Raw genomic sequence first — 27,771 nt, 5'->3', positions numbered from 1 at the left:
AACAAGAGCCTGCAGTGGGTTTGGCACTGGGCTGGGCCAGAGGCCGATAAATGTAATTTAGGATTTCAGTTGCATTATTTTTTAGCTGTGTGACCATGGACAACTTCCTTAAACCCTCTTCTGTAAAACTGGGTTGGTGTAATTCACGAAGAGATGTAGGCAAAGCTTTTAAAAAAAAAAAAGTGTGGTGCCTGACGCACAGTGGATGCTAAATAAACTTTTATATATCTTTAGGCTCAAGTTGTCAAATTTTAATCTAATCAGAATGTCATGATATTAGTATCTGTGTTATTTTCTCCGATAATCCCTCCCACTTAATTTTAATTGACCAAAGTGCATAATTCTGTGTATCTCTTACAGCTAATTCCCTTACTGCAAATTTGGATTAACTTAATTAACACCATGTCAATATTTGTGGGGAGATGGGAGAAATTTCTCTCAAATGTAACATCCTTTAGCTCTTCAAGTAAAAACAGAAAGCAACTTCAGTCTCCCCTAAATTATAAGCTGTGCTTGTAGATGGTTATTTTGAAAATGAGTTGATCCACTTTTTTAAGATTTAACCTTTAATTTTAGATGGGTGTGTGTATAGCCTTCACCTCCCCACCCCTACCCCGCAACCCTCTTAATCAGATTGAACCAGTTGCTTTTGGGAGCTGATTACTGGAGAATGTAACTGTCATTGCATGCTGAGACCAAGAGCCCAGCAGTGTATTTTATACTAGCTAATCATTTGATCATGTTTTCTGAAAATTAACAAGTGGGTTTCACCACCACTACCACCATTTTTTCCTACATTCGGTTTTGCATTAAAACCAGAGATTATTGGTTTTGTTGCTGTTATTTTACATAAGATAGTATAATCAAATTGCTAAAAAAAAAATACAAATTAATTGAGTTTTGTTTTCAGGATTGTAGAAAAGAGCCTTTCATTTGAAAGACTGAGCAGCTTAAATAATTATATCATTATACTTGTTTCAAGGAATTGTGAGTGTTAGTCATCTTTACTGGCCTCCATCAAAAAAGGTGGAACTGACCCTCTCCTTAGATATTTTAAAAGAGAATTCCAAGTTATAGCTCCCATTTAAAAGCAGATTTAGGTAGTTTGATATGCTCATTGCATAACGTAGATGAGGTACCAGACCCATGGTGCTCCAGAAAATGTACATGACTTTTATGCTGTGGGGTTATTTTCAGAGCTGAGTTTCAACAGGTTGCTGAGAGTGGTGTGCTGCAGTAGAAACTGAAAACTTCAACTCTGTGGGTTCTAAAAATAAACTACTTTTAAGTTACCTTTTTATTTGGTATTTTCACTTTATTCAGATTCTGTGACCGTTACAGTGTTGGTTTTCTTTTCTTCAGCACATTTATGTGGAAAGGACAGTTTAATCTATTTTTAAGTACACTTCTTAGAGTTGAGAGCTATTCTTGGAATGAGAATAATAAAAAAGGCTTATAATCCAGAATTATATATTTTTATTGATTAAAAAATAAACATTCATGTTGTATCACCTAAGCAATAAAATTAGAATTTAAATAAAATCAGAGTTTTTCTTTAGTTAAATCATTTCTTGAATTACATCTTTTAGAAGGGATTCTTATAGTTAAGCCATGTAGGCAGAGGTCCTGGTGTTTCTTGGTTGGTTATCTCATCCTAGACAGAGATTCTGAGGCAGAGATCGTTGTATGTTCTGAAGGCAGCCTGTGCATGCTGTTAAAAGATAAGCTGAAGCATACTAAACGCTTTAAAAGTTACCTTGAGCAAAGATTGATTTGAATGGGTAGCATCCCATCTAGCAGATAGGAAGGGGCCCTGAGGAGCTGCAGGAAATGAAACACTCTTTATAGGCAGAAAGGAGTGGAGCCAAGGAAGTTACACTAGGGAAAAAAGAGAATTGGTTATTTGCAAGGTCACTTTCCTTAAAGGAGTAGCACGGTCTGTGAGGCAGACCAAGTGACTCCTGATTGGCTGGTTTAAGATTCCGTTTCTGGGAGAGCAGAAACTGTAATTAAGTCTCAGTCTGATGACTTGAGGCTTAGTAGAAGCAACTTCATTTTGGGCCTGTTGTCTTGTTTTCACCAGTGCTAAATGTTTTTCATGAATTTTTAATTCCCAGAGCCTTCCCCTGTGCTTTTGTCAAAGAATAAATTTCTCTAACAAGGGAGCTTGAGTAAGGAGCACTTGTTTTGGTTATGAGCCCTAGCAGTCTAACTTCTTGTGACAGTAGATGTTGATGATGACACTAAAATCTATGCAGGATGGATCATGTGCCAGGCACTGCTTTTTAGCCTCCTTCCTTATGATAACCCACAAGAATCACTGCTGCCGTCTTCGAAGGAAGTTTTCTTTTGGTCTCCACCATTTTACAGGTGTGGAAAACTGAGGCACAAAGAGTTTAGCATGCCTAAGGTCATGTTTTCATTTTTTAAAATATGGTTAATTTATACTTGAAAATTGAATCAAACTAGTTTTTAACAGTTTTATTAAATGAGAGATATAGGCTAGTAGAACTATAAAACTTTTGGCTATGTCACAGCCAAATCATTCCCTTGTTTGTGGGGATTCTGGAGAACACTAAATCGAACAACTAGCTATATTTTCTTTATAATTCATCCTGAATTTTGAAATTATGTTAAATATTTTATACCCTAAATTCCCTCAAAGGAAAGAAAAAACAATGGTTTCTAGTAAGAGCATTATTTCTACACATATTTGTAAATGAAGCGTTTATTGTTGTTCTCCGACAGCCAAGGTTAGTCAAGTTTTCTGTGCCCCAAATTAGAAAATGGTTTACATTCTGATACTTTTAAGCAGTCAATTCAAGTGATTCAGATTTTTTTTTCCTCTTATTTTTCCTTCTTAGTAGCAGAAAAGGTTTATTAAAAAAATCCTCACCCTGAACTTGTGGTATAGCATGTGATTCTACCATTTATTAAAACCAACTTTTCCAAAGTGGTCCTTATACAAAATATATAAAAAGCAGTTTTGATGTGACTTGCACTCTGCCTTCGCCCCTTGACATCTTGATTCAGATTAATTTTGATCTAAATTTAAGTACTTCCTTTCCATTTCAGCTAGGTATCTGAAAATACTATGTTACCACTCAAATTAATGGATAAGTATCTGGCAATATTATAAACTATACTACTACTTGTTTTTACATAGAATTAACTACATTGGTAGAAATAATTTGCTTGAAGTTTAGTGAGGTTTATTATTTCTCTTTGTTTCTCCCTGGAGAAGGGAAAAAAACTCTTAATACTGGGAAGAATCAATTTAATTTATATTGTCATGACCACCATCTATATGCTTTTTGGATGTGTGCAAATCAAACTGGAAGATTGATGATGGAAGTATACCTAAGGAACATGCTTAGAACTGAATGAGCCAAGTTTTCTTGGTTTGCAGAATTTTATTATTGTAATTATGAATATTATAAATAAAAAAGATCTAGTTACATCTACTTGTATAAACTAGAAACCAATGAGTCCAGCACTCTGAGCAGTCTAAAAACAGTATGTGAAATGCCTCGTGGTGATTCGGAAGGGAGAGGATGAAATGAGAAGCAGGAAGAGACATGGGCACAAGTGGAGGGAGAGGGCTGACTGGCCATGGCTTGTTCATTTTCTCTGTGTTAATTTGAAATCATTTCCCACTCTCCTCTATCTTCAGCAACTGAAAGTCAGTATCTTTTTTCTTTTTTGGCCTTTTTAATGATGAAGTCATTTCCCACTGTATTAAGTTCAACTATTAAAATATTTCTAAAACGGAACCTTTATGAATTGGTATCCCTGTTTTTATATGTACCCGTGTTTTATATTGTAATCAGTGTGTACATGTACATTTTATATCATTTAAGTTTTTTTTATTATTAAAGTGATACATGCTCATGGTAAAAAGTCAAATAGTACAAAAAAGTATAAAGTGAACACTAAAAAGGTGCTTGTTTCTCCCATCATTCCTAGTCCTAGAGGTAACGCAGTTGGTTTCTTGAGTACTTTCATGGGTATTTTTATGCATGTGCATATTTAGTTAGAATTAAAATTGTATCCAGCTTTGTACATTGCCTTTTTCACTTAGCAGTGTGCCCTGTAACACTTTTCATGTCCTAACATCTAGAGGTACCCTATTCTTACTTTAATGACTGAATAGTGTTCTACTATATGAATATATTAAAGTTTATATAAATAACAAGGGTGTTTACATTTTAGGTACATGTATCTTTGCATAATTGTGCAAGTACATCTATAGGATATATTTCTAGAAGTGGATCTATTTCTAGAAGTCAAAGGTATAAATAAGCATGTGACATTTGTGTAGGCATTGTCTAGTTGCCCTTTAAAATAGTATACTAATTTATACTTTCAAATTATGTTTAACATATACTTGCCAAACTTAAAAAAAATGTGTATCAATTCAACAGATCAGTATGTTTTAGTTGGCATTTTTTAAAATTTGAGTGAGGCTTGGCATTACTTTTTTTTTTTTGACCATTTGTATTTTTCTGTTAACTGCCTATTCAATTTTTTTCCCTTTTACTGCTTTAAGTGTTTGAGCTCTAAGGTCACAGAGCTTTGGGTTCAAATTTGAGCTTTGCCATTCACTAGCTGTTTTACCTTGAGAGGGTTTTTAGGCTCTTTGAACTTCAGTTCATTTTCTGGGGCTGTGAGAGTAACTTACTCATGGGGTATTGTTGATTGATGAGATAATCAATGTAGAATACTTAACCCATTTCCTAAAGAATAGTGTGTGTGTGTTTGTGTGTTAGTCGCTCAGTCGTGTCTGACTCTTTGCTACCGCATAGACTGTAGCCCACCAGGCTCCTCTGTTCATAGAATCTTCTAGGCAAGAATACTAGAGTGGGTTGCCATTTCCTTCTCCAGGGGATCTTCGTGACCCAGGGTTCAAACCCAGGTATCCCACATTGCAGGCAGATTCTTTACCATCTGGTCCACCATGTAGGGAGAATAGTAGAATGTAATAATGTGGTAGGAATATAATAATAAATATAATAATATGTTTCCTAGTAGTATTAGTAATACTGCAAAGATGGGCTCAATAAAGGCCAGAAATGGTATGGAACTAACAGAAGCAGAAGAGATTAAGCAGAGGTGGCAAGAATACACAGAAGAACTGTACAAAAAAGATTCTTCATGACCCAGATAACCATGAAGGTGTGATCACTCCCATTCACCTAGAGCCGGACATACTGGAATGTGAAGTCAGGTGGGCCTTAGGAAGCATCACTATGAACAAAGCTAGTGGAGGCGATGGAATTCCAGTTGAGCTATTTCAAATTCTAAAATATGATGCTGTGAAAGTGCTGCACTCAATATGTCAGCAAATTTGGAAAACAGCATTGGCCACAGGACTGGAAAAGGTCAGTCTTCATTCCAATCCCAAAGAAAGGTAATGCCAAAAATGTTCAAACTACCGCACAATTGCACTCATCTCACACGCTAGTAAAGTAATGCTCAAAATTCTCTAAGCCAGACTTCAGCAATATGTGAACTGTGAACTTCCAGATGTTCAAGCTGGTTTTAGAAAAGGCAGAGGAACCAGAGATCAAATTGCCAACATTCGCTGGATCGTGGAAAAAACAAGAGAGTTCCAGAAAAACATCTATTTCTGCTTTATTGACTATGCCAAAACCTTTGACTGTGTGGATCACAATAAACTGGAAAATTCTTCAAGAGATGAGAATACCAGACCACCTGACCTGCCTCTTGAGAAACCTGTATGCAGGTCAGGAAGCAACAATTAGAACTGGACACGGAACAACAGACTGGTTCCAAATAGGAAAAGGAATATGTCAAAGCTGTATATTGTCACCCTGCTTATTTAACTTATATGCAGAGTACATCATGAGAAATGCTGGGCTGGATGAAGCACAAGCTGGAATCAAGATTGCCAGGAGAGACATTAGTAACCTCAGATATGCAGATGACACCACCCTTACGCAGAAAGTGAAGAAGAACTAAAGAGCCTCTTGATGAAAGTGAAAAAAGAGAGTGAAAAAGTTGGCTTAAAACTCAACATTCAGAAAACTAAGATCATGGCATCTGGTCCCATCACTTCATGGCAAATAGATGGGGAAACAGTGGAAACAGTGGCTGACTTCATTTTTCTGGGCTCCAAAATCACTGTGGATGGTGATTGCAGCCATGAAGTTAAAAGATGCTTGCTCCTTGGAAGAAAAGTTATGACCAACCTAGACAGCATATTAAAAAGCAGAGACATTACTTTGCCAACAAAGGTCCGTCTAGTCAAGGCTATGGTTTTTCCAGTAGTCATGTATGGATGTGAGTGTTGGACTGTGAAGAAAGCTGAGCGCCGAAGAATTGATGCTTTTGAACTGTGGTGTTGGAGAAGACTCTTGAGGGTCCCTTGAACTGCAAAGAGATCCAACCAGTCCATCCTAAAGGAGATCAGTCCTGGGTGTTCATTGGAAGGACTGATGTTGAAGCTGAAACTCCAATACTTTGGCCACCTGATGCAGAAAGCTGACTCATTTGAAAAGACCTGGATGCTGGGAAAGATTGAGGGCAGGAGGAGAAGGGGACGACAGAGGATGAGATGGTTGGATGGCATCACCGGCACAATGAACATGGGTTTGGGTGGACTCCGGGAGTTGGTGATGGACAGGGAGGCCTGGCATGCTGCGGTTCATGGGATTGCAGAGTCGGACACAACTGAGCGACTGAACTGATCTGAGAGTTAAGTACAAAAAAATGCATCTTAACTGCTTATTTTCTCAAAATTTCCATTGGTATATTACATTAGTATGCTAGACTGTACTTCTGTGTTTTGTACCATAAAAAGAATACATTTTAATTTCATCTTGCTTTAAAAAGATACTGCTTCTTACTTGCTTGTACTTGGTCGTACCCACATTTGTTTGATAGTCACTCAGTATAATGTGACAATCAAATTTTTTTTGTACTATGATGAGTTCTTGATGGAAACCACACGTGTTAATTAAATTATTAATGTGTACACTGAATAACTTCGGCCTTGTGTTTCATCTGTCACTGGATTAGTGCCGACTTTTACTGTTGCTTTCCCTTCCTCTCTGTTTCTGTTGGAACCTGTACCAATTACCACACATGTAGGTTGCTGTAGCAAGGCTAGGTAATCTCTCTTGCTTTTGTCTTACTTTTTTTTTTCTAATTCATCTGGCAGATCTCTGTCATGATACCCTATACATCATGAAGTCTATACATTTTAAATTGATATTTGACTCAAGGCCCTGAAGAACTTAGACTCAATTACTCTGTAACCCTGTCTTTTGTTACCACAACATAAACCTTCGCATCCAGTCAAGCTGTGACTCCCTATTGTATTTTAAACATTCTTTGATTTAAAATGTCATGTGAGTAAGGTATTATTTTAACCCCATACTGTAGACAAGGAAACTGAGGCACAGAGAAGTTAACTAACTGGTCCACAATTCTTCAGGTTTTCTAGGGAGCAGTTAAAGCTTGAACCTAGTGAGTTTCCCACTGGATGTGTGCTCTTCAGCACAGACTCTTTTAGGGACTAAAGCCCAACTCAGGTATCGTCCTGAATAAGAATCTTTGGGTGACTCGGTTCTTCATTGAGTGGCTTATGACACCTGTGGCATGCGGGAGAATGCCTCTCCCAGAAGGTGACATTTGAGTCAACATGTAGGAAGAAGGTAGTGGGTCTTGGAGGGTAGCATTCCAGGAGGATTGTGTGTGCAAAGGACAAGAACTTGGTCTCCTTCACAAGTATAAATGTTTATCTAGTCTACTTCATCCTTATGTCTTTTGATAGCTTAAGCCAAATATTTCAGTCTATTTTTCAGGGTTTATATCTCTTGTGATGCCTCTACAGCTGGCTTTTATTTAATCACAGCAACTCTCTGAGGTAGGTCTTTTCTTTTTTTTTAATTTATTTATTTTAATTAGAGGCTAATTACTTTACAATATTGTATTGGTTTTGCCATACATCAACATGAATCCACCACGGGTGTACACGTGTTCCCAATCCTGAACCCCCCTCCCACCTCCTTCCCCATACCATCCTTCTGGGTCATCTTAATAGCCACACTTTATTGCTGAAAAAAATTGAGATTCATAGTACTGGGTAATGTACAAAGTTCACACAGTTAATAAGTAGCAGGAAAAAAAAAATGGCAGAGCTGGGATATGCCTCAGTTTGTCTGAATCCCATGCTCTTTCCCCACACTGTAGATCAGCCACTGTGTATAACCTTGAATAATAATTTATACTCCTCCTGTAGATGATTAATCTCCCTAACCAGAGTGCAGGGACCGTTTGTAGTACTTTTATTGTCATGAACATCAACCACAACTTTACAAATAAAGAGTTAATAATTGAGTTGTTTCCATGTGTTAGTTTCACTAAAGTTAGAGGCATTTTGCATGCAGTAAAACAAAATTTTAATAGTTAAAAATGAGTTGTTTGCAGAGTGTATGTATCATCATCATAAAAACAATAAAACTATTGACCAGCCAGTTGTTCTGAAATCCATGAAACAAAAACTAAAGACCACAGGCCAACCTTACTTACTTGTTCTGCAAAACAGCAAAACTTGGTGGAAGAAGAGAATTTCAGTTTAGCAGCTGCTGCTGCTACTAAGTCACTTCAGTCGTGTCTGACTCTGTGCGACCCCATTAAATGGCAGCCCACCAGGCTCCTCTGTCCCTGGGATTCTCCAGGCAGGAATACTGGAGTGGGTTGCCATTTCCTTCTCCAATGCATGCGTGCTTGCTAAGTTGGAGTCTGACTCTGTGCAACCCTATGGACAGCAGCCCACCAGGCTCCTCCGTCCACAGGATTCTCTGGGCAAGAATACTGGAGTGGGTTGCCATTTCCTTCTCCAATGCATGTGTGCTTGCTAAGTTGCTTCAATCGAGTCTGACTCTGCAACCCTATGGATAGCAGCCCACCAGGCTCCTCCGTCCACAGGATTCTCTGGGCAAGAATACTAGAGTGGGTTGCCATTTCCTTCTCCATCAGTTTTGTAGACTACTTTATCATTTACATTCTCTAATATCATAGATAAAGAATTGTGGGTACTCCTGTCAGAACTGTACATCCCTGAATTAAGTATCGCTCACTTTTGTTGTTAGAATTCCACTGAATTCACTAGAATTTGAACTTGTTATTTTCCAAATACTACTTCCTTATCAATGACAGATGTCTGATTTTATTTTAAATTATTTTTGGTATTTGTTGGACCTTTATTATCTTTTTTTTCTTGTCCTAATCTTTCTGTACCAGCGTTCCCCTTAATTTCTGATGTCTCCCTGATTGTGAGTGACTGAAATGCACATTGAATTCCATTAAGTGAAATTTAGTCCGTGGTGTGTGTTGGGGGGAGTCTCACAAAATCATCCAGCCACAAGCGGAGGGCAGGAGTGCAGCTGGGTACCTGGGTTTTGAACACAGGTAGGGATCGCTCCATCTCTTGCCTCCAATTCTCTCCTCTACTGTAGGTCACTTTCTCCATGTGATGGGAATATAACCACTACAGCTCCACACTTTACAGCAGTAGCCACCAGAAAGAGACCCACCTGACATTCCCTCTGATTCAAGCCCCACGAAGATCCCAAGAAAGTGTTCTGATTAATTAGCCCAGTCATTCTGGACTGACCTAGAAGTTGTCTTATTTGCCTGGGAAGTTGCCTAGAAGTTGTCTCGTTTGCTAGGACACAAGACTCAAAACCCTGACCTCACCTGGGGAATAAGTTTGTCTGCCCTATTTTGGGTTATAGGATCTCATCTACTAGCTGATTCCTAGGTTAGACTGGCTGCCCCTAAGAAGCCCTCTGTCTTTGTTGAAGGTAGCTTTTCCCTTGGTTCCTGAGCTTCCTTTCCAGCCTAAAGGGACATCTGCAGTGTCCTCAGTACCTTTTTGAATCAGAGACAGTTGATGAACCCTGAGCTCTGTGTGTGAGGGATGCTCTGTCCTTTGTTTCACCACCTGCCTGTATGACTGCAGGTGACCCATTTGGATTTGTCTTTTTATGTTGAGAAAATCTCCATTTTATGATAGAATAATGCTTTACATACAGAATGACAATAAATAACAATAGCAGACAAATGTTGCTTCTCTTCAAAAGAATGTAACTATTATCTTGCATATCACTTCATCTGGGTACTAATGGAAAATGCCTCAAAAAAGAAATAATACTTTACATTTATACCACAAGTTTTTCAAAGAGATCAAGTGGGAGGCTAAAGGTCACTGTAATTTTCCTCTCACAGACTTTTACTGATGCTGTTTTCTTCTCAACATTAAGAGCAGCCAACCACCTGGCTCACTCATATTCTGCAAACTTACTATGTTTTTAAATGAGATTGGATTTTTTTCTAGACTTGCAAAGGTTTTTAATTTTAAAGAGAACTGCTTTTTTTGTGCAACAATGTTTGTTTTGAAAATGTTTATACTCTGATAACTGTGGAAGAGATGGCTTTCTATCTGGTTGGTTGTGCAGTCACTTCAGTTAAATTAAAAAGCATTTATCATTAACTCACCATTTACAGCATTGTTCAGAGAGATTACTAAAGATGAGTAAGACTTAGCTTGTGCCCAGGCCTCTGAAAGAACTGACCATGTACTCATGACTGACCTACCGGACAGTTGTAGGGCAGCACAGCAGAACTGGGTCATGGTGCTACCACTCTGATTTCACAGTACACACTCTACACAGAGCATGCGTGCAAAGGAACAGATGGTCAGTCCACTCAGTGAGTTTGTACCCTCAGTGAGTGAGAAAGAAAAGGAAGTGTACCCTTCATGCTGGCTTGTTCAGTTCTTGCATGCCTCTCAGAGTAAGACCATTTCTAGGCTTTAAAGATATCCATTTTCTACACAACATGGCTTCTGAATGTAGCCAACAACAACTTCTGCTACTCAACAGAAGAAAAAGCAATCTATTTGAATGCTGGAGGGAAAACCCATTGTTGTGGACTTATTGCAGGACCATATGACTGTCTTCGGCAATGGCTTTCTATGAGATTTTCAAGAATAGCATTTACTGTTGGAGATTTTGCTTCATATATTGTGTTTAGAATTTGGCCCCCATGTAGTTTTTTATTCCACTGAAAGGAAGATGAGAATAAGGTGCAGTGTTCCTGCATAAAAGGAGACTTATAATTCTAACTTGTGTGTTTGGGGCAAGTGTCAGGAAGGATGTGGCATTTGTGTAGAGCTTTGAAGGGAGAGAGATTTTGACAGGTGGGGATGGGGAATAGAAGGGATACATTTAATAATGTGTTGAGGTAATAGCCCAGCCTGTGTGTGCTCAGTTCTGTCTGACTCTTTGTGAGCCCATAGACTGTAGCCCGCCAGGCTCCTCTGTCCAAGGAATTCTCCAGGCAAGAATACTAGAGTGGGTTGCCATTTCCTATTCCAGGGGGTTTTCCCAACCCAGGGATCAAACCTGAGTCTTGTGTCTCCTACATTGGCAGGCTAATTCTTTACCACTGTGCCACCATATTTAAATTGAAGAAAGTAGGGAACAACTAGACCATTCAGGTATGACCTGATCAAATCCCTCACGATTATACAATAGAAGTGACAAATAGATTCAAGGGATTAGATATGAGAGACAGAGTGCCTGAAGAACTATGAACGGAGGTTCATGACATTGTACAGGAGCCAGTGATCAAGACGATCCCCAATAAAAGAAATGCAAAAAGGCAAATCGGTTGTCTGAGTAGGCCTTACAAATAGCTGAGAAAAGAAGAGAAGCTAAAGGCAAAGGAGAAAAGGAAAGATATACCCATTTAAATGCAGAGTTCCAAAGAATAGCAAGCAGAGATAAGAAAGCCTTTCTCAGTGATCAATGCAAAGAAATAGAGGAAAAAAATAGAATGGCAAAGACTAGAGGTCTTTTCAAAAAAAATTAGAGATAACAAGGAAACATTTCATGCAAAGATGGGAACAATAAAGAACAGAAATGGTGTGGACCTAACAGAAGCAGAAGATATTAAGAAGAGGTGGCACAGAAGAACTATACAAAAAGATCTTCATGACCCAGATAACCACTATGGTGTGATCACTCACTTAGAGCCAGACATCCTGGAATGTGAAGTCAAGGGGGCATTAGGAAGCATCACTACAAACTAAGCTAGTGGACGTGATGGAATTCCAGCTGAGCTATTTCAAACCTTAAAAGATGATGCTGTGAAAGTGCTGCACTCGATACGTCAGCAAATTTGGAAAACTCAGCAGTGGCCACAGGACTGGAAAAGGTCAGTTTTCATTCCAATCCCAAAGAAAGGCAGTGCCAAAGAATGTTCAAAATACCGCACAATTGCACTTATTTCACACCCTAGCCAAGTAGTGCTCAAAATTCTCCAAGCCAGGCTTCAACAGTACGTGAACTGTGAACTTCCACATGTTCAAGCTGGATTTAGAAAAGGAAGAGGAACCAGAGATCAAGTTGCCAGCATCTGCTGGATCATCAAAAAAGCAAGAGAGTTCCAAAAAAACACCTACTTCTGCTTTACTGACTACACCAAAGTGTTTAACTATGTGGATCACAACAAACTGTGGGAGATTCTTCAAGAGATGGTAATACCAGGCCACTTCACCTGCCTCCTGAGAAATCTGTGTGCAGGTCAAGAAGCAACAGTTAAAACTGGACATGGAACAACAGATTGGTTCCAAATTGGGAAAGGAGTACTTCAAGACTGTGTATTGTCACTCTGCTTATTTAACATATGCAGAGTACATCATGCAAAATGCTGGGCTGGATGAAGCACAAGCTGGAATCAAGATTTCCAGGAGAAATAGCAATAATCACAGATATGCAGATGATACCACCCTTATGGCAGAAAGCAAAGAAGAACTAGAGTCTCTTGATGAAAGTGAAAGAGGAGAGTAAAAAAGTTGGCTTAAAACTCAACATTCAGAAAACTAAGATCATGACATCTGGTCACATCACTTCATGTCAAATAAATGGGAAAACAATGGAAACAGTGACAGACTTTATTTTGGGGGGCTCCAAAATCACTGCAGATGGTGACGGCAGCCATGAAATTAAAAGACGCTTGCTCCCTGGAAGAAAAGCTATGACACTAGACCACTTATTAAAAAGCAGAGACATTACTTTGCCAACGAAGGTCCATCTAGTCAAAGCTATGGTTTTTCCAGTAGTCATGTATGGATGTGAGAGTTGGACTATAAAGAAAGCTGAGTGCTAAAGAATTGATGCTTTTGAACTGTGGTGTTGGAGAAGACTCTTGAGAGTCCCTTGGACAGCAAGGAGATCCAACCAGTCAATCCTACTGGAAATCAGTCCTGAATATTCATTGGAAGGACTGATGTTGAAGCCGAAACTCCAATAATTTGGCCACCTGATGCGAAGAACTGACTCATTTGAAAAGACCCTGATGCTGGGAAAGATTGAAAGTGGGAGGAGAAGGGGACGACAGAGGATGAGATGGTTGGATGGCATCAACGACTCAATGGATATGAGTTTGATTAAGCTCCAGGAGTTGGTGATGGACCGGGAGGCCTGGCGTGCTGCAGTCCATGGAGTGACAAAGAGTTGGACACACTGAGCGACTGAACTGAACTGTGCCACCTGGAAAGCCCATTAATGCTTCCTATAACACACACGATAGCCCAAATTCTTACTAAGACTTTTGAGAGCCTTCCTCCTACTATAAAAAAAACCCATACATTTCTTACTATAAGGTTCTAACAACCTTATTCTGTATGTTATGGGAATCATTAAACTTTTTTGGTCAGAGATAATATCATGCCTAGGAATGGTCAAGGTAGAATCTTGACATTTCAAAATAGATCAATACTGTCCTCCCTACCCCTTTTACCTTAGCTTTACCTGGAAACAGAGTGAGAAGTGGTGATCTCTTCCTAGGGATAGCCACATGGAACATTTAGACTGCCCTACTCAGGTGTGTGAACCAAGAGGAATTGAAGAGCCCCTTGTGCTGTTATTGACATATGTATTATATGTGTTACAGACCTGACAGTTTGGTGTTATAATTATTGCTTTGTGCAATCTTGTCTTTTAAAGTAAAATTAAGAGAAAAAAGAGCGAGCATATGTATTTATACAGTCTTTTATATTTATTCAAGTGTTAACCTTTTTCTGCTGCTCTTCCTTTTTTCTTGCTAATTTGAGTTAGCATCTGGTGTCATTGCCTTTCAGCCCGAAAGACTTCCTTTAGTGTCTCTTGTAGGGCCCATCTGCTGGCAGTAAATCTTCTTAGTCTTTGTTTTTCTGAGAATGAATTCATTCCACCTTCATTTTTAAAGGATAGTTTTGCTGGATATGGAATTCTTGTGAGACAATTTTTTTTTTTTTCCCGTTTAGCAATTTGAATATGCTATCAACACCTTCTTATCTCCATTGTTTCTGAAGAGAAGTTAACCATTGTTTTATTATTCTCCTATATATGATAACTGTTTTTTACTATTTTGAAAATTTAATTTGTTTTTGACTTTTACAGTTTAACTGAAATGTGCCTAGGTATGTATTTGTTTGTGTTTATTCTAGGGTAGGGTTCATTGAGCTTCTTGGATCTGTAAGTTCAGTTCTCATAAAGTTTGGGAGTTTTTTAGCCATTATTTCTTCTTGTGTTTCCTACCCTTTCCCTCTTTTTGTGGAACTGCCATTACATGCAGGTTAGTATGCTTGATGTTATCTTACGGGTCTTTGAGGCTTTCTTCCTTTTTATTCATTCTTTTTTCTCTCCGCTTTTTAGGTTGAATTGTTTCTATTGATCTTTCTTCACGTTTGTAGATTCTTCCTTCTGCCAGCTTAAACCTAGTGAACCCGTCTAATGAATTTTTCATCTCAATTATTGTACTTTTCAATTTCAAAATTTCATTTCGTTCTTTTTCATAATTTCTACCTCTTTATTGAGATCTCTTTGTTGAGTCATTGTCATCATACTATAATTCTTTAAATATGACTTCCTTTAGTTACAAAGCATCATGGTTTATTTTGAAGTCTTTGAGAAGTGTTAACAGATGGATCCACTTAGAGTCAGTATCTGTTGACTGCTTTTTTCCTGTTCATGGAACACACTTTCCTGTTTCTTTATACGCCTTGAAAGTTTGCTGAGAACCAGGATTTCAGATTTTATTTTGTAGTAATTCTTAATTCTGATTTACTCCCTCTCAGACTTGTTGTTGCCCTTTTTTTGTTTAACAGCTTTACTGGGCTAAATTTATGGACTCTGTTTCCACTATGGTGTGTGAATGCTAATGTCTCTGATTTATAAAATTTTTAATTAAAAAAAGATTAACCCTGGATCTCCAGTATTAGCTCCTGTATCTGCATGGCTTAGTGGTAAGTCCATGATGGGTTAGAGGTTATCTACAAATGCCTTGAGCTGATGGATATATGTGTGAGTTGGGGAGCATGTTCAAATTTCAGACAGCTTTTTTCCCCCTCTGATAACCATCAATCTGTCTTCTGTGTTTCTAAGTTGTTTTTTTGTTGAAGATTCTCAACATGTGATATCATAACAGCTTTTATCTATGTCTGCCTTACTTCACTTAGCATAATGGCCTCAAGGTCCATCCGTGTTGTTGCAAATGTCAAGATTTCCTTCCTTTATGCTGACTAGTATTCCATTGTATATAAATATCACATGTTCTTTGTGCATTCATCCATGGGTGGAGATTTAGATTGCTTCCAGGTCTTGGCTATTGTAAATAATACAGTGAACATTGGGGTGCAAATATCTTTGTGAGAAAGATTTCATTTTCTTCAGATAAATACCCAGAAGTGGAATTGCTAGATTGTATGGTATTTCTATTTTTAATTTTTTGAGGAACTTCCATAGTGCCTGCACCAATTCAGCAGGGGTCCAATTTAGCACAAGGGGTCTTGACATTCTCACCATCACTTGTTATTTCTTGTCTTCTTGATAATAGCCATTCTAACAGATGTGAAGTGATACTTTATTGTGGTTTTGATTTGCATTTCCCTAGTAATTCGTGATGTTGAGCATCTTTTCATGTACCTGTTGGCCATTTGTATGCCTTCTTTGGGGAAAAAAGTCACTTTAGATCCTGTGCCCAAATTTTAATTGGATTTTTTTCTCTTTAGTTGTTACAGGTAGTTTTAAAGTGTTTCCCAGCTTCTGGCTGCCATGTTTGTCTTCTCTGCATGTGCTATAGCCTCATGGACCCAGAGAGGTAGATAGCTTGGACCCTGTCCCATTTCTCGTGTGTGCCCACACAGCCTTCCAGTGGGCCATGGTTGTTTGGATAGCTTTTGAAGCTCTTCTGTGGTTGTCTCACTTTTAAACATTTCTGTTTAGTCTGTTGGTCTGATACTTGCTGCAGCTCCACAACCTCCACAACCTCCAGCTAGGTAACCTGCTAGTCTTGCTGTTTGTCTGCCTTCATGATTGCCATTACCAACTGTATTGCTGGGCATGGATTTTTTGCACTTTTAATCAAGTTAGCCTTCCTTAGCAGCAAAGCAGGTAGAACTATGCTGCTGATCATGCTGAACTTGGGGGGCCAGGATAGCAGTCCCAAGCAGGAATGCCATAGACTGTCTATGAAATAATTGAAAAAACGTATATTGGTCTCTATCCCCATTTCCTGGTACAGGGTTCCTAAAACCTTTGTGATATTCTAGGTTGCAAGAGCACTAGACACGTCTTTTGTTCTAATGTTTGGTCTTTGATCTTGGTTTCTAACACAGAGCTCCCAAATCCTTTGAAATTTCCTAGGTGATAGGAATGTCTTTGTTCTACTGAGAAGACTTTGGATGAGCTTGGGGATAGCTTTAGGAATGGGAGCTGGTTACCTGAAACACCCAGCCAGGATTAGAAGCTTGTGACTTGCAGCCCCATCTGCCATCCTCTGGGAATGGGAGAGGTGCTGGAGATTGAGTTAATTAGCATTAATCATGGCTACAAGATGAAGCTTCTGTATAAGTTTGCCAAAGTACAGGGTTCAGTGAACACATCTGTATGCTGAGAGGGTAATGCACCCCAACTCCACGGGGACAGAAGTTCCTGCACTCAGAGCCCTTCCAGCCTTGTCCTCTCTTATCTCTTCTGGCTGGACCCTTTATTGTATCCTTTAGTATATAATAAACTGATAAGCATGTTTCCCTGAGTTTTATGAGCTGGGCTAGCAAATGATTCGGAGAAGGCAATGGCACCCCACTCCAGTACTCTTGCCTGGAAAATCCCATGGATGGAGAAGTCTGGTGGGCTGCAGTCCATGGGGTCGCTAAGAGTCGGACACGACTTAGCGACTTCCCTTTCACTTTTCACTTTCATGCTTTGGAGAAGGAAATGACAACCCACTCCAGTGTTCTTGCCTGGAGAATCCCAGGGATGGCAGAGCCTGGTGGGCTGCCGTCTCTGGGGTCACACAGAGTTGGACACAAGTGAAGCGACACAAGTGAAGCGACTTAGCAGCAGTAGCAGCAGCAAATGATGAAGTCCAGGGAGGGGGTCATGGAGACCGCCCATATATAGCCACTTTGGACAGAAGTTGTGGGTAATCTGGGGACTCACTACCCATGTTTGGCATCTGAAGTGGGGGCGGTGTTGTGGGGCTGAACCCTTGGCTTGTGGAATCTGATGCTCACTACAAGGAGCTAGTGTCAGAACTGAAGGGAATTGTTGGACATCTGGCTATTAAAAGAGGATTGGTCAGTGTGGGAATCAGCTCTCACTTGGGTATCAAGAGTGCTGTAAATGTGGTGATAGAGGGAGTAAGGGAAGAACGCAGGAGTGTTTTCACAGCCCCACTGTTCTAACTTAGGGTTCAGTAGTATTTCATGAATAAATGCTTCTCAATTTGTTGGCCTTTGATTCCCAGAGTCCTGAAATGTTTTTGTTTTATATTTTTTGTGAAAATCATATTTTATCATTGCTTTGGGAGTGAGGATTTGCCATACTCCTTCCTCTCCTGTTCTCAACGCCTGAAGATGTTTTTTAAGTATTCAAGGTGTACAGCAAGCCATTTTATTATCAGATTGAGGTAGACACCAAGTCAGTATTTTTATTTTATGTGAAAAGCTTTATTAGAAAGAGTTCCCAACCTAGGGACTGGACTCACATGTCTTGCATCTCCTGCATTGACAGGCAGATTCTTTACAACTGGGCCACCTGGGAAGCCCACATACTTCATAACTAAATTTTTTAATTACTTAGGAACCCAAATCTAGAATAAAAATTATATGTATATGAGTTCTGACATAGTTCTTTGCTTTTCCTTTGGAGACATTTTTGAAGAAAAATTTACAGTTTAAAAAATATATAGTTGATACACAATATCATGTTAGTTTCGAGTTTACTACATAATGACTTGATTTTGCATATATTATGAAATGATCACCAGGATAAGTCTATTAATCATCTGTCTGCACACAAAGTTCTTATAATACTGTTGACCATATTCCTTATGCTGTATATTACATCCCTATGACTTATTTATTATATAACTGGAAGTTTGTACCTGTTAATGCTCTTCACTTATTTCATCCACCCCAGTGCCTCCCTTCTGGCATTCACCTGTTTGTTCTCTGTGTCTGTGAGTCGGTTTTAGGTTTGGTTTGGTTTGGTTGTTTTGCTTCTTAGATTCTGCATGTAAATCAAATCATGCAGTATTTGCCATTATTTATCTGAATTACCTCACTTAACATAATGCCCTCTAGATCCTTGCATGTTGTCACAAACGGCAAGATTACATTTTGAATGGTTGTGTAATATTTCACTGTCTGTGGAATATCACACATCTCTATCCATTTGTCTATTAATGGACACTTAGGTTGTTTCTACATGTCTTTTAAAAACAGATTAGAGAATGTTTTGAGTTCTGTTGCTTTACTTGTGAAGCATTTACTTGTGATTGGTTCCTGATAGTATAATCACTTGAAGCGTGGTATACAGGTGGAGGAAAAGTGTTTTTAGAAACAGAACGTGGATAGGAGTGGGTCAATTATATAATCTTATTCTAAATCTCTCTCTTAAAGGGCAACAAAAATAATGATTTTGTGATGAATCAGGGTGGTTTAATGAAGTGTTTAATAGATAGATAGATAGATAGTGAAGTGGCTCAGCCGTGTCCGACTCTTTGCGACCCCGTGGACAGTAGCCAACCAGGCTCCTACGTCCATGGGATTTTCCAGGCAAGAATACTGGAGTGGGTTGCCATTTCCTTCTCCAGGGGATCTTCCCGACCCAGGGATTGAACCTGGGTCTCCGTTTTACCATCTGAGCCACCAAGGCTTCTAAAATACTTATGAGATAATATATTTTCTAGTGGAAGTAACAGGAAAAAATTTGTAAAAACTTTTTAAAATTGGTAATTATATGTTTGACACTTTAGGAGCCTACATGAATGAAGATTTAAAACAATGTTTTATAAAAAGAGTGAAGTAAAGCCATTTACAGCAACATGGATGAAGTGAAGTAAGTCAGACAAAGACAAATATACGATATCACTTATATGTAGAATCTTTAAAAATGATGGTAATGAACTTATTTACAAACAAAACAGAAACAGACTCGTAGATTTAGAAAACAAATATATGGTTAAGAGGGGAAAGAAGGGGGAGGGATAAATTAGAAGGTTGGGATTAACATATACATGCCGCTATTATATATATAAAATAGATAATCAATAATGACCGATTGTATACTACAGGGAATTCTACTCAATACTCCATAATAACCTACATGGGAAAACAGTCTGATAAAGAATAAATATATGTATATGTATAACTGAATCACTTTGCTATATTCCTGAAACTAAGACAACATCATAAATCAACTATAATATAAAATAAATTTTTTTTTAATTCAGAAATTTATGGAGAACCAGAGATGGTTTTGAAGGGCTGATTTTTAAAGCCCTGTTTAATCGTTTCACCAAGACAAGATTATACAGTTAAGTACCTTGGCTAAAATCTTTAAATTAATTTTTCTGACATGAACATAATTGATCTGGAAATTAAATATTCACTTAAGTACTATTCAGTGAAGCCTGCCAGCATTACTGCAAGATAGATACAGGTTGTATTTATATTGCTCTTTTTGTAGCTAAAATCTAGGCAGTAACATGGTAGATTATAACAACTTCTAGTATTTTGATGCAGGAAATAGTAGGATATTAAGTTGTACATTAAATAGCTGAATGGTCAATTAATATTTGAAAAGCACTTTTAAGGAAATGGTAATGATTCTTTTCAGAGTTGTTGAGCCTTATTTTATAGATTTTTAAGTTAAGAAGTTTTTCTCCCTATTTGTACATAAACTGTGAGATTGATTTCAATACGTCTTCTCTTACCTTATAAGCCCCTAAAAAGAAACAGGGATAGGAAGGCTGGGGTTCAGGGCCTTTACAAGGTAGGAGTGCACTTCCCTGTCTCTCTGGAAAGATCATGCTGCTTGTCCTGTGAAATGTGGTGTACATACCTTCTTACATCACCTCCCGCATTTCAAAAACTATTTTTTTAAGTGAATAAGTTCAGACTTCCTGTGGGTCGTTTTGCTTGAATGTGATTTGGGATCAAAACGTGAACTTCTGTTTTTGGACATATTATCCAAATGCCTTTGCTTTGTGAATTACATGTTAAGATGATCAGTGATGTGTCACAGTGGATACGTACCAGATTGGGCAAAAATGTGACTCAAGAGGGGAGAGGGGTGTCCATGGCTTGTCATCATGCCTCCTCCTTTTACTTAGTTATAACTAGTATATCCCTATACCAGTGTGTCTCAGTCTTATTTTTATTATTGCCTCTGCCCCTACGTGTTTTTTAGTCTTTTTCCCCCTAACTGTCCCCTCCATGAGATTTTAGTACAATATATATAGTGTGTATCTGGTTAAGTATTGTATGAATACCTATTCTTCATATGGAAAAAAGGGGGCTTCCCTGGTGGCTCAGTGGTAAAAATCCACCCGTCAGTGCAGGAGACCCAGGTTTGATCCCTGGGGTTGGGAAGATCCTCTAGAGAAGGAAATGGCAACCCGCTCCAGTATTCTTGCCTGGGAAATCCCACAGACAGAGGAGCCTGGAGGGCTACAGTCCACAGGGTCACAGTAGAGGAGGACACTACTGAGCAACTAAACAACAATTGTATGTATATCGTGGTTTATATGGAAGAAAAGTAAAGTAAAAGTTGTTTTTTTTTTTTGCCCCTTCCCCCAACTAATCTTGTTTGAAAATGCATGCCTTAAACTAGTATTTGTAAAAGGTACATTTTTTTTCCCTTTGTAGAAGCTCATTTCCACTTGAGTAAGCTAAGTTTAACCACATTGCATCAGAACTCTGTTGTCTAATACACCTGTGCTTTTATAATAGCTTTATTTTAAGCTGATTATCATTTAAATAAGTATGCTGAAATCTTAGTGCATTTACTTCCCATTGGGGAAGTAAATTTTACATATTTTGCAGAAGTCCATTATTTCCCTAGGTTTTAGACCTCTGAAGCACGCAGTCTTTCTCTGCAGGCCACATTTGCTTTTGATTCCTTCTGCAAATATTTATTGAGGCTGTACTGTGTGCAAGGCTCTGCGCCAGGTGCTGAGGCCCAGTGGCTCATGGAGCTGGGCCTGCTTCCTTTATTCTTTGTTGGCTTTTTCAGAACTCACAGGGTAAACTTGTCCAGGGCACAGTTGTTTTGACTACTGATTTTTATACATTCCCCAACAAAGTATAGTGGGCCCTTGGTGAAAACCCTGGGAGTTGGTGTAATCCTTTGTGCAATATAAACAAGACAAAGATACTTGGTCCTGGCGCCTGGCACAGAGCTCCTAACACCCTGGGGATCTCCTGATTTCTTTGGTGTGCTCACCAGACTTTCTTGGTTGAGGGGCTCCTGGATAGCTTCAGAATGCGGGCTGGTCCCAGAAAGACCAAACTATGATTGGAAGCGTGGAACTCAGTCCAGCCTTGGAGTAGGGGAGAGGGACTGGAGACGGAGGTTAACCAAAGGCCCCTGGTTTAATCCATGGCCACTGGTTTAACCAAAGGCCACTGGTTTGTGCCCATGTAACAAAACCTCCATAGAAATCCCTAAATGACCAGCTGCAGAGAACTTGCAAACTGGGGAGCACAGCATGAGCTAGGAGGGTGGCATCCAGAGAGGGCATGGAGACTGCGCCCCTCCCACCATATCTCACCCTATACTTCTCATCCATTTGGCTATTCTTGAGTTGTATTCTTTATAATAAACCAGTAAGAGAAAGGCAAGTACTTCTTGAGTTCTATGAGTCATTCTACTGAATTATCAAACTAGAGGAGGGTGTTGTGGAAACCCTCAGTTTATAGTCGGTTGGTCAGAAGTATGGTAGCCTGGGAATTGTGATTGACGCCTAAGGTGCAGGCAGTCTTGTGGGACTACTGCTTCAACTCTTGGGATATAATGCTAACTTTGGGTAGGTAGTGTCAGAATTGAAGTGAGTTTTTGGACACCCTATTGGAAATGATGTTGAAAAAGACAACGTGCTTTTAAATATAGGAAAAAGAAACCTTTGGCCCTTGTCTGTCACGCTGTGTGTGTGTGTGTGTGTGTAGTGCATGAAAAGATCGAGAGCCAAGTCCCACAAGATGCCAACCCAATATATAGTTTTCACTTTTCTGTCCTGAAAACCCTGACATTTGTCTGGCTATTGCCAGTGCACATTATACTGTCTGCAATGTGGGAAACTACTTAAATTCTTGGAGCATTCTAGATTATTAATGCATTATCCAAATACATATATACACAACATGGTAGAAAAACTCAACGCAGGGTTCGCATAAAGAAGAAGGCTCTTTTCCTCGTAACTGTGTAATTGCCAAACAGAATAGCGTATATAGTTTCAGGCTCAATTTCAGATTCCCCGGGAGGGATGGGGTACACTTGAGAAAAAAATTCAAGGCAGCTCAGGTTATCTGGAGGCTTGGGCTTCAGGGTCTATCCAGATAGAGAGTCTTTCATTCATTCATTCCTTGTATAGATATTCACTAAGCTCCTAACCTCTGTGCCAGGTCCTTTGGTGAACAAGATGGAAGGTCCTCATTTTCACTCATCCTCTCTGTTCCCATTTTTTGGGACAAATAGTATACAAAGAACAACTTTTTATTCATTCATTCTATGTATTTTTGTTTGAGAGTCTATAATACAGGTAGATTATTGGGTGATATTTAAAAGAGACATCATCTCTGCCCTCGAGGACCTTCAAGCTTGTTTGTTCATCAGTCATTCTTTCAAAAAAATGGGCATTGAGCCAGTCACTGTGCCAGGTCAGTGCTTTTATGTGGTTGTTTAGTTACTAAGTTGTGTCTGACTCTTTTGCAACCCCATGGACTGTAACCCGCTGGGCTCCTGTGTCTGTGGGATTTCCCAGGCAAGAATACTGGAATGGGTTGCCATTTCCTTCTCCAGGGGTTCTTCCCAACCCAGGGATTGAACCTGCGTCTCCTGCATTGCAGGTAGATTCTTTAGCACTAAGCCACTGGTCAGTACTAGGGACATATAGAAATGAACATAGTTTCCGAAGGGCCACAGTTCTGCCTGGGCGGGGCACAGGTGGTAACCTGTTTGTTAAAGTGTCGGACACGACTGAGTGACTTCACATTCACTTTTCACTTTGATGCATTGGAGAAGGAAATGGCAACCCACTCCAGTGTTCTTGCCTGGAGAATCCCAGGGACAGGGGAGCCTGCTGGGCTGCCGTCTTTGGGGTCATACAGAGTCGGACACGACTGAAGTGACTTAGCAGCAGCAGCAGCAGCAGTAGGTGATGGTAATGGACTCTGTCCACACTGCAAAGGGAACACAACAGTGGGGTGTCCTAAGTTAGCCCTGTCTAAGCGAGAAGTCAATGTTTGACTCTTGATCTCACTTTATTTTTTTGGCTTAAACCACAGAAATGTATTTTCTCACAGTTCTGGAGGGTAGAAAGCTAAGAGCAATGTGTCAGCATATTTAGTTTCTCATAAGGCTTCTCTCCTTTGTTCGCAGCAGACCACCTTCTCACTGTGCTGTTGCCTGGTCCTTCCTCCACCAGTGTGCATCCTTGGTGTGTCTCCGTGACCAGAATTCCTCTTATTATAAAAACACCAGTCAGATTGTATTAGGGCCCAATCTAATTGTTTGATTTTAAGTTAATCACCCCTTTAAAGGCTCTGCCTCCAAATACTGTCACATTTTGAGGCATTAGGGCTTAGGGCTTCAATATATAAAACTTGGAGGGACAAAATTCAGCTTGTAAAAACCAGATTGTAAATATTTTAGGCTTATAGGCTATAAAGTCTCTCTTGGAACTCACAACTCTGCCATTGATCTGATTTTTCAGCTGGGGCTGAAGAGAAGGGATGGCTTGGAAAGGAGGACGTGGGGGAAATTCCAATCAGAAGAGACTGTGTAAGTGAAAGTAAGGAGGTATGAGGGCCCCATGGCAGTATAGGAGGTGCAGTAGATGAGTTTTAATATAGTGAAACTACCGCACTTTAGTGCCAGAGCTAAACCTTGTAATATTGGAACAACAAATGATTCAATGGAATGAATAGTCCAGAAAGAAACAAACAAATATGTGATAAGGTAGGTTTCACAAATCAGAAGGGTATTAAGTAATAATACTGAAGCAATTGATAAATTATTTAGAAAGAGAATAGATCCTTACTAGTGATGATTTTTAGTCAGCATTTAGGGGCTTGCAACTTAGAAATTAGAGGATTAAGATTTCTTTCTGTGAATTAAAACTGAAGATCAACATGAATGGGTCAAGGTGCTATATATAACAGGTTACCTTGAAGGACATGATATCTTACAATATCACCTCACTAAACATACAGACACCATTAGAATGGTTGACTCTGTGGTCCCCACACTCCCAAGAGCCTCAACTTAGGTTTAATGTTCTGCTCTTGTCCTCTTAAATTTCTTAATTTATGAAAATGGGTCTGTATTTCCACTGTGCACTGAGCCCTCCAAGTTATATATCAGTCCGGCCTGTGAGGTTGGTCAGACAGGGAAAAAGAAAATACAGAGCCAAGCTTTAGAGGTAGATGTTACCCTGCTTTTAAGAAAGTTGTGGCAACACAATTCTAGAGTCTGGGCCTCATCTGCAGGACTGTGTGTGTTGCATGTGTACGTCTTGGGCTGTCCCACTTCAGTTCAGTCGCTCAGTCGTGTCCAACTCTTTGCGACCCATGAACCGCAGTACACCAGGCCTCCCTGTCCATCACCAACTCCCGGAGTCCACCCAAACCCATGTCCATCGAGTCGATGATGCCATCCAACCATCTCATCCTCTGTCGTCCCCTTCTTCTCCTGCCCTCAGTCTTTCCCAACATCAGGGTCTTTTCAAATGAGTCAGCTCTTCACATCAGGTGGCCAAAGTATTGGAGTTTCAGCCTCAGCATCAGTCGTTCCAATGAACACGCAGGACTGATCTCCTCTAGGATGGACTGGTTAGATCTCCTTGCAGTCCAAGGGACTCTTAAGAGTCTTCTCCAACACCACAGTTCAAAAGCATTAATTCTTCAGCACTCAACTTTCTTTATAGTCCAACTCTCACATACATACATGACCACGGGAAAAACCATAGCCTTGACTAGACGGACCTTTACTGGCAAAGTAATGTCTCTGCTTTTTAATATGCTGTCTAGGTTAGTTATAACGTTCTTTCCAAGGAGTAAGCGTCTTTTAATTTCATGGCTGCAATCACCATCTGCAGTGATTTTGGAGCCCAGAAAAATAAAGTCAGCCTCTGTTTCCACATCTATCTGCCACGAAGCGATGGGACTGGATGCCATGATCTTAGTTTTCTGAATGTTGAGCTTTAAGCCAACTTTTTCACTCTCCTCTTTCACTTTCATCTACATAAGGCTGTCCCAGACTGATGCATTAAATAGTTTATTTGACAGACTCTCTCCTCTTCCCATCTCCTCACCAAGGAAGCCTTTAATTGTGATTTGGCTTCTGTGGTCTTCCTGCAGGGGGAGAGCTGGCTGGTTATGGTGACGCCGTAATAATTCAGGAAGTTAGTTACTAAGCTGGCATCCTGGTGATATTCATCAGTGAGGTTCTTTAATGGGTGCCTGTCCCTGTAAGAAGGCCTCCTTCTTTTAGATTTCTGAGACAGAAGGCTGGGTCCAGGCATTGTGTTGGTGAATTCACCGAAGCCAGCAAGGGCAGAACAGTGGTTAAGAGCAAGGCATTTCCATAAAAAGGAATGAAGTTCCAGGACCTGCTACAGTAAATTAATAATGTAATATACCAAAAACATTGAGTGTACACTTTACATGGGTGAATTGTATGGCATGTGAATTATATCTCAATAAAGCTGCTTTTTAAAACATTAAAAAAGAAGAAGAACGAGGTGTTTGGAGTGAGCCAGACAGCCCTGGGATCAAGTCGTGTGATTGTACCACATTGTGTGATCTTGGCCAAGATATATAACTATGCCCAGGTCTTTCATCTCCCAAGTGGTGATATGACACCTAGCGTTGTTGTGAGACTGAAGGAGAAAATATAAACCTGGTCAAGGCTTCTCAACCTCAGCGCTGTTGACATTTTGGATCAGATCATTCTTTGTTGGAAGGAGGGAGGAGGGAGAGCTGTCCTGTGCATGATGTGGTGTCTCCTAGCTTCCCCCAGCAGCTTAACCCCCTATAGATGTAACAGCCAAAATGTCTCCAGATGTTGCTTAGACGTCATGCTGGGGGACAGAATAGGCCCTGGTTAAGAATCACTCACTGGCTAAGGTGTGTAGAACAATGCCTGTAAAAAGAAAGCTACTGGCAGATTTCATAATAATATTGACAATCCTTGGACTAAAGATGACAGTGCTTCTGAGGCCCCTGGAAAGATATTTGTCCAGCTTTCATCTGTCCTCTGCTCTTTAAATTTCTATGTCCATGCCAGAATCAAGTCCACATGGATTAAAGTGTGTGTGCTAGGTCTCTTCAGTTATGTCTGGCTCCTTGCGACCCTATGGACTGTAGCCTGCCAGGCTTCTCTGTCCACGGTATTCTCCAGGCAAGAATACTGGAGTGGGTTCCCATCCCCTCCCTCTAGGGGAATCTTCCTGACCCAGGGATTGAATACGTGAGTTTTAGTATCTTCAGCATTGACAGGCGGGTTTTTTACCACTAGCACCACCTGAATTAAAGGATAAATGTAAAACGGTCTCCTTTTATGAACTGAAAGAAGAGAAGTTACAGATCTGTAAATTTGCAAATAAAAAAGATTTGCAAATACCAAACTCAGAAGCAGTGGTACTTTTGTGATGTTTAACATCGGGTTTAAATCATATTGGGGGATTTTTTTTCTTGATGTCATTACATTAAAAACAAAAAACATGAGTAATTGGTTTAAAACAAACAAAAAAAAGATCTAGTAATTATAGTTAAAAAGCAAACTGGAGGGAATTTCCTGCCGTCCAGTAGTTAGGACTCCATGCTTTCACTGCCTTGGTCTGAGTTTAATCCATAGTCTGGGAACTAAGATCCTGCAAGCACATAGCATGGCCAAAGAAAAAAAGAAGATTGGATGAAATGATTATAAGAGATATGTCAAACTGGTATTGAGAAACTGGTGTAAATCAAAAAGGAAATAAAATACAGAAATAAATGTCTCAGGCATAGGGACAAAAGAGGATATACAGTCAGCTTACAAACATTTGAAAATTGTTCAAATTCAATAATACTTAAAAATTTAAATCTTTTTTTCATTAAAATTGGCAATAATATCTAACTCTGTGGTACCATTTAGGGGAATCTCCTCACACATTGCAAAGAAGTGTCGTGATAAATATGCCTTAAAA

The 27,771-nt window shown here is 39.5% G+C and overlaps 1 protein-coding gene across 1 annotated transcript in view; it reads left to right on the top strand.

The window, feature by feature from the left end:
• Window positions 1–27,771, top strand: part of PRKAR2B (protein kinase cAMP-dependent type II regulatory subunit beta) — a 102,586-nt gene that overhangs the window by 35,487 nt on the left and 39,328 nt on the right. The window lies entirely within an intron of this gene.

The sequence above is a fragment of the Bos indicus x Bos taurus genome, chromosome 4 (assembly GCF_003369695.1).
Source record: "Bos indicus x Bos taurus breed Angus x Brahman F1 hybrid chromosome 4, Bos_hybrid_MaternalHap_v2.0, whole genome shotgun sequence".
Classification (NCBI taxonomy): Eukaryota; Metazoa; Chordata; class Mammalia; order Artiodactyla; family Bovidae; genus Bos; species Bos indicus x Bos taurus.
The sequence above is the reverse complement of the archived record's forward strand: the minus strand, read 5'-3'. Positions and strand labels throughout refer to the sequence as shown.